Raw genomic sequence first — 8,794 nt, forward strand, 5'->3', positions numbered from 1 at the left:
TACTAAATTTGCTTTCTACCGTGCTTGTGTATGGGTCCATTCTCTCCTCTGGCCGCTATGGGGCCGTCCATAAATGACGTCACGCGATTTTGGACGATTTTGGACCCCCCCCCCTTCGTCACACGGTGTCACAAAGCTCTGCCCCCCCCCAAATAAAACATGCTTCAAATCGCTTTAAACTATTGTCATTGTAGTGCGTATTTAATGTGGCGCTGCACTTTGATGTTGTAGGAGAAAACATTTATTAAAATGTATATTTAATTAAGTAGAACGTGTTGTCTATATTTATTTAAAGTTGCGCATTTTGATGTGACGTCACATTTCTCAAGCCCCCCCCCCCCTCGTCACACATCGTCACAAATGTTCTTGACCCCCCCCCCAGGTGCGTGACGTCATTTATGGACGGCCCCTATGGGCAGGAATTCCACACAACTCCCCCTCTGCCCCCCCCTCTATTTAAGGCCTCGACACAGAGACGGCGTTTTTCTGTGTGAGTCTCTCTCTCTGCTTGTGTGTCTGTGTCTATGTGTGTGTGTCTCTCTCTGTGTGTCTCTGTGTGTCTCTCTGTGTCTCTCTGCTTATGTGTCTGTCTGTGTGTCTATGTGTGTCTCTCTCTCTGTGTGCCTATATGTGTGTCTCTCTCTGCTTGTGTGTCTGTCTGTGTGTCTATGTGTGTGTCTCTCTCTCTCTGCTTGTGTGTCTGTCTGTGTGTCTATGTGTGTGTCTCTCTCTCTGCTTGTGTGTCTGTGTGTGTCTCTCTCTGTGTGTCTCTGTGTGTCTCTCTCTGTTTGTGTGTCTCTCTGTGTGTTTCTGTGTTGTCTCTCTGTGTGTGTGTCTCTCTCTGCTTGTGTCTCTCTCTGCTTGTGTCTCTCTGTGTGTCTCTGTGTTGTCTCTCTCTGTGTGAGGGGCTGGTCACCCCGTGGTGCCCTTATAAAACTCAACGTTTTACCTACTCACGCCGGCTTGTGCTCTCCCTCACAGTCGGCCATATTTGCGGAATACACCACGCCGCCGTTGACACTGGCCATTGACCGAGCAACCCAACGTTCCTACCAGCTCCCTCCGCAGGAATGTGTTGGCGAGTGGCCGGTCAGCTAATTGGTTCGGGTCAGAGCGAATATTCGTGGCTATTTGGTGAGCGGCATTACCAGTGGCAAGTTGATAGGGCGAGTACTGGGGTCGGCACACACACCCACACCTCAAGGCTCGTTGATTGCACCACGGGCCCGGGGTGCCATGGGTTGCCCGACTGAGATGACTGGCCCAATGCACACCACCTGTGCTCCACACGATCCCAAAGATATTCGTTTTAGCCGCCCGTTGTTGTGAGAGCGTCGCTCCTCTGCCCTCCGCTGTTGCTGGAGGGCGACTGCCTCCAACTGCAGTCCATCAGCAGCGTCCTCCTTTACAGAGGGCGATCTTTACACAACCAAATCAGGTCGTTTAGACTTTAGATCCTTCTATCCGGCCAAACGATCCCCCGTATAGCCGTAGACTTTTGGGGAAAGTGCTGTTTGCGAGCACCTATTGAAGGCCGGTTCGGTAGACAAGGGGGTGGGGGTATTCTTTGGTTCTTTCGGTAAAGTCACGTAGGTGAAAAAAAACCTAAATTATTTTTTATTTGTATATTTTATTTCAGAAAAAAAATGAAAATTACGACATTATTTTTTATTTTCCTTTTTTTTTTCACCTACGTGACTTTACTGAAACAATCAAAGAGTATGGATCCTTGCAGCCACGAAAACTTCAAATCTAGAAGGGGTGGGTGGCCAGCACCACGCCCGGCCGCCTTTGTCTCCCCAGTAGCGATGTTTACACACCGACCTAGGTGCTCATTTGGGGCCGAGTCGACCTAGGGGTGGCCCGTGACCGGTTCGGGAAATCGTCACTGGTGTTTGCCGTCAGCGGGAATCGCCGGGTTCGCAACGCGGCAAGCTAACCACTACACGACCGCTCACCACTGCCACACAAAGACAAATACAAAGATCCCCCGTGTAGGCTTAACAGACTGTTGGGGCAAGTGCTGTTGGTGAGCACCTATGAAGGCCGGTACGGTACACGAGGGGGTTGGTGGCCAGCACCACGCCCGGCCGCCTTTGTCTCCCCAAGTCGCGACGTTTACACAACTCCACGTGTACACACGCACGTGTACACGCAACACATACTCACACTCCAGGGCAGTGCACGGTCACCGGTGATCTGTATTTGTTCATTCACAGTCTTTATCACGTATAATAAACAATACACGTACGCATGCGTCGCAGTTTTATTTCCAACCGGTGCGTGGGCGCGTGTCTACGACGACCCGTGGTCTCGCCCGACGGGGGGAAATAACTTGATAATTTCGGGGACTCCTCTACTTACGAGCATTCGACTTACGCACTTTTCAGAGATACGAACACACCATGTCCGTATGTCCAGTTACCTGTTCGGACCGAGAGTCGTGAGTTCAACCGCCGTGCAATAGATGGCGATGGTTGTTTGGTGTCATTACCCTGCATTCCCGTTCATTACCCATCATTCCCGTTCATTACCCAGCATTCCCGTTCATTACCCAGAATTCCCGTTCATTACCCAGCATTCCCGTTCATTACCCGACATTTCCGTTCATTACCCGACATTCCCGTTCATTACCCAGCATTCCCGTTCATTACCCAACATTCCCGTTCATTACCCAGCATTCCCGTTCATTACCCAGAATTCCCAGCATTTCTACCTGGGCCGCAGCCATTGCCTGTTGTTGTGCTGTCACTGTGGGGTTGATAATGATCAGGTCGTAGTAAGATGAACCAGTGGAATCTACATCACCAGGCGAGTATACAACTTTTAAAGCCATTCCCCGTGTGTAGTGTACACCAAGGCCGTAAGGCCCCCCCAAAATTCCAGTATGCTCTAAATGTCCCCCCCAATATTTTGGTATGAAAACATTAATTGCTATGCTATGTAAATAAAAACAATTTGCTCAACCTTGGCCACAATATCTGGACTTGTCTTCGTATAAATCAACGCATAGATTTATGTTCATATGATTGTGGTTATTGGTTGTACTTTATTAATCCCTAATCTCTGCTATTAAATACAATGAAACAAGAAATGGTAAAAAAAAGTTAAAACAGAGCAATGTAATACAATACACTATGCGACATTATTCTAAATAAAAAAAATGTCCATCCCATGTGTTTGTGAAATTTTAAATATTTTAGGCAGGAAATTAGATTTTAAATTTAGATTGTTTTTCTGGGTTGGGACCCCCAGACACCCTGGAAGATTTGGTCCCCCCCAATGTTACGGCCTTGGTGTACACGCCATGCAACATGTTCGGAATCGACAGGAGTAGAGTTTGGACTTACGAACAAATCGACTAACGAACACAGACCTCTGGAACCTAACTCGTTCGTAAGTAGAGGAGTCCCTGTCTCGTACTCGTTTATAATTAATAACATCAGCATGCGGATATTATTACAATGACTGTACAGCCATACGTCACGGGGCATCACGCCTAGCAAAGGTGTTGTAGGTGTACGTGTGTGCAAGTGCCAAACTTGCGCGTGTTGCATCTGCCAGTCATCTCGCGAGTCATCCCATCATCATTACACGTGGCTAGCGAATCTTCGTCATTTCACGTGACAGCCTCAGGGTGTACCTCCTAGTCTGGCACAAGAGTCGTGGCGACGTGGCCGTCACTTCGTGGCAAACGGTGGCGGCTGTTATTGTACAATGATGTATGTGGGCACGTGGTAAGATAAAAACCAGTTTATAGGTTTGACACCTTTATACAAGGCATCATGTTTGATTTTCTAAGAAAAGCTGTCTCGGGTGTGGACCAATCAACTTCAAGGACAGTGCATATCATCATCATCAGAGTTGTTTCTTTTTGTTTGCATTTTGACTGCTTGTGTTGTGGTTATTGCAAACATGATGCCTTGTATAAAGGTGTCAGTTTTTGTACCAGTTGAAAGGGTAAAAACCTATTACTATATTTTGCCACTGGTAAAGGAGATGTCTCATAGTGTAGTTTAGTTGTATTTATATATATTGTTTTCGAAGTGATGCGTTTGCCTTTCCGACACTTTGCGCTCCTATCTTGTTTGTGTATTGTTTGTTGTTGTTACGTTCTGACCCGCTCCGTGAGAAAGAGCTTCATAGCTTTTCGATTTAAAGCTTTCGTGACTGCAGGGATTCATCTTCTTGGTTCTTTCGGTAAAGTCACGTAGAATGGAAATAATAAAATAAAAAAATAAAACATAATAAAATAATTCTCACGACGTTTCGGCCACAACGCAAGTAGCCGTCCTCAGGTGGAAAACGGGTCTGTCGAGGAGACAGAGTCTGAATGACAAGCCCCAGGCTTGGAGCGACTATTTATGCTGGGATGGAGGGGCGAAGAGCGCCTTGACAAAATAATTTGCATATCAAGAGGAATTTAGCATATTTATGGGAAATGCAGATATACCTACGCATTTCACAAGTAGTACTAATCGCATATATGCATTTCCCATAAATATGCTAAATTCCTCTTGATATGCAAATTATTTTGTCAAGGCGCTCTTTGCCCCTCCATCCCAGCTTAAATAGTCGCTCCAAGCCTGGGGCTTGTCATTCAGACTCTGTCTCCTCGACAGACCTGTTCTCCACCTGAGGACGGCTACTTGCGTTGTGGCCGAAACGTCGTGAGAATTATTTTATTATGTTTTATTTTTATTATTTTATTATTTCCATTCTACGTGACTTTACCGAAAGAACCAAGAAGAAGCTTCATAGCTCATCAGATTTCCTCCAGTACAAATACATATTCTGATGTGTCAGTATGTATGGACGTTTGAATTTGTGGTATTCTAGTTTCCTTTTAAAGCCGCAGTAGTATTATTATTATTGACGAATGTGTTTTTTTGGTCCGTCAATTGTTTGTGCACCACTTCCAACTGCAACGCAGCAGCAGCAGCAGCATCACAAGATCATTCGTAAGTAACTATGAATTAGCATGCATGTTGATCTTCTTTCGCACCGTACGTAGCCAACCGTGCGAATCGAAGGTGCATGCAGTCCCCCCCCAACACCCCAAGAGATGGGGCGGGCCGCGGTGGTTTGGAGATGTTAACTCCCTCGCCTGGTATGCAGGAGGTCGTGAGTTCGATCCCGACCCTGACGCCTGCTGCTGTATATTTGGAGTTTGCGTGTCTCTCTCTCTCTCATCATCACGGTGGCTAGGAGATGTTAACTCCCTCGCCTGGTATGCAGGAGGTCGTGAGTTCGATCCCGACCCTGACGCCTGCTGTTGTATATTTGGAGTTTGCGTGTCTCTCTCTCTCTCTCATCATCACGGTGGCTAGGAGATGTTAACTCCCTCGCCTGGTATGCAGGAGGCCGTGAGTTCGATCCCGACCAGGACCCCCGCTGTATATGTGGAGTTTGCGTGTCTCTCTCTCACCACGTGGTCGCGTGGATTCTCTCCAGGTGCTCCTGGGATATCCCCTCCACATTATGAATCAACGTCACGCGTTTAGGGCTTGTGGCTTCTATACATTTCCACTTCGTTGAGCGTATCATTTATGAAAGCCTTACCTGGTAAGTTTAACACGGAGGCTTTCGCGACCAATATCATTCATGATATCGTTTTTTTGGGTTAGACCGCGTAAATATATGTGTCGTTAAACCCGTCACCACCCGACACGGACAATTAGTAAAGGTTTGTCATGTGAACAGAACGTGGCCAATTCGTCACTCGTACAGCACTAACCGGTGTGTTTGGAGAGCAAATCCACAACGTTTACGATCCGAGTTCGACGTTTCGCCAGTAATCACAACTGGCATCATCAGGCGGACAGACATATTTGTGAAGAAATAAAATAAAATAAAAATTGTTGATATTTTGCCACTGGTAAAGGAGGTCTCATAGTGTAAAAGCATCGTAGCTCATTCGATTCCTCCAATATAAATAAATGGTTCTGATTCACTTGTTTAGAATTGGTGCGAAATAACGACTTATCGGGAAGAGACGCGTTGATTTTTTTGTTCCCTGCCGAAGGTGGTGTCACGTGGCGCCACTTTTGTTAGCATGCACCTCGCAAGAAAGCTGAAAAAATAATCACAACAGGTTTCTACCCGATTTAAAGCTTTCGTGACTGCAGGGATTCATCTTCTTGGTTCTTTCCGTAAAGTCACGTAAAAGGAAAATAATAAAATAATAAAAATTCAATATAATAAAATACAATTCTCACGACGTTTCGGCCACAACGCAAGCAGCCGTCCTCAGGTGAAGAACAGGTCTGTCGGAAAGACAGCGTCTGAAATGCTGAATTTGTGGCCGAAACGTCGTGAGAATTATTTTATTATGTTTTATTTTTATTATTTTATTATTTCCCTTCTACGTGACTTTACCGAAAGAACCAAGAAGAGGTTTCTACCCCTTCTTGGCGATAAAACAGGAGTCGTGTTAAGATGTTCAAGCGCCAAATAAGATACCTCTTGCAAGGAATCAATTACTACACTGACCACACACTGGTACTTGTAGTGAACATGAAAACAAACGTGTCTCTTGCTTCTTTCGGTAAAATCACGTAGAAGAGAAATAATACATTTGAAAAGAGAAAAAAAATTCTTGCTGTGGGTTTCACACCTGATAATGATTGCTTGTGTTGCAATCGAAACGTCGTGAGAATTTACTTGTTTTATTTTTATTAATTAAATATTTCCCTTCTCCGTGACTTTACCGAAAGAACCAAGAATATGAATCGCTGCAGTCGCGAAAGCTATAAAGTCGAAATTTAAGCGTGGCTCTGATAAAAATTTGCAATGTCTTTGAAACGGATTGTTCTGCACCATAGACGGCATCCTTGTTCATGGCCTCGTCTCACCACCAGTGTCAGAGCAGAGGACAACGCCTCAAGACGGACAGTAAGAAAGCTGTCGAGGCACTGGATTAGCTCGTGTTGCAAATGTCCCTTGAAGTCCGAAACGAATCGGAAATTGACCTCAAGAAATCCAGCAATCCGAAATCGCTGAAGACGCATCCACAACACAACATTAACACAATACATTTAACACCCACGCGCCTGCACCAAACTCAACTTAGTCCAGATCCAAGGCGTACAATCCATATACATATTGACACTACCTCTATGGCGTCTCCGCATGTGTGTTGTGAAGGACCATTACCCGAAACGTCGCCTATCATTTCTAAAAAAAATAATTCAAGCAGTGTTATTGAATTGTTTCTAGATTTGAAGCTTTCGTGACTGCAAGGATTCGTATTCTTAGGTTTTTTTCGGTAAAGTCACGTAGGTAAAACATTAAAATTAATAAAAGTAAAATAAAATAAAAATCACGACGTTTCGGAGGCAACACAAGCTTCCGTTTTATTTTACTTTTATTAATTTTAATGTTTTACCGACGTGACTTTACCGAAAAAACCTAAGAATATTGAATTGTTGTTGTTAACTGAGCTTGTTCACCATTGTCAACGCAGCAGCAGCGAACTTGTTAAATTTAAATGTACATCGTCGATGTGATGACTGCCGAGTGCCATTACGACTGTGCCAGGCTAGGTGCACTTAAGAGGCTGAGTTCAAGTGGAGAGGACGCGTCGCTCGAGAGCAAACCAACGGTGACCGGCAGATGCAGTATCCTGACCTTACCTGACACGCGTGACAAGCGTGCAAACAGAGCCCTCGTCTCTCGCCGGAGAGTCGTACACATTGTAGTGTTGGTGAGCACGTGCCTATTGAGGCTGGGATAGTGTGGGGGGGATAGTGTAGCTTAGAACCACCCTCGATCCGGTTGATATACAGCCTCGTCATCTATTCTGCACTGTGGAATCGAACCCAGGCAGCCAGGATCGTAGGGCAGTGCACCAATAATTAAACCATTGATCCATACAAAGACAAAGATCCCCCGTATGGAATTAACGGACCGTTGGGACAAGTAATGTTTACGAATACCTATGAAGGCCGGAACAGCACCCGAGGGGGTGGGTGGCCAGCCCCACGCCCGGCCGCCTTTGTCTCCCCAGTGCCGCTGTTTACACACCGCGCCGGGTACTCCTTTGAGGCTGAGTCGACCTAGGTAATCGTCCCTGGTGTTGGTGGCCGTGAACGGGAATCGAACTCGGGTGGCCGGGTTCGTAGCGCAGTGGGCTTAACCACAGCACTGCCAACTCCGCCGTAAAACAATGACGAACGTACACAGACAAAGACCCCCCCCCCCCCAAAACATAGCCTTTAACAAACTGTTAGGTGGCCGCTCAAAATTCCCACGCTATGATGAAACCACTTCGTTGAGCTATCATTTGTAATAGCCAGTTCGCTTCTGAAAAAAAAATGCGACAAAGCAGCTCAGTTAGGGGGCCTTACGTGGTACATTTTACTGGTAGGAACCTCCTGGTTACACCAGCCCACAGGGAATTTTTGTGTCCGCCCGTCCGGCGTGCATCCAAAACTGGGAGGGGTGGTGCTGGGTGGAGAGGGGAGGGTGGGGAGGGGCTGGGTGGGGAGGGTGGGGCTGGGTTGGAGAGGGGCTGGGTGGGGAGGGGCTGGGTGGGGAGGGGCTGGGTCGGGGGGTGGGGAGGGGCTGGATGGGGAAGGTGGGGCTGGGTGGGGGGTGGGAGGGGTGGGGCTGGGTGGGGAAGGAGGGGCTGGTCACCCCGTGGTTCCCTTTTAAACCTCAACGTTTAACCTACTCACGCCGACTTGTGCCCGCCCTCACAGTCGACCATATTTGCGGAATACACCAGGCCGCCGTTGACCCTGGCCATTGACCGAGCAACCCAACGTTCCTACCAGCTCCCTCCGCAAGGAAT

The sequence above is a fragment of the Lampetra planeri genome, chromosome 62, assembly GCF_965212315.1.
Source record: "Lampetra planeri chromosome 62, kcLamPlan1.2.h2, whole genome shotgun sequence".
In the NCBI taxonomy this organism is placed as follows: Eukaryota; Metazoa; Chordata; class Hyperoartia; order Petromyzontiformes; family Petromyzontidae; genus Lampetra; species Lampetra planeri.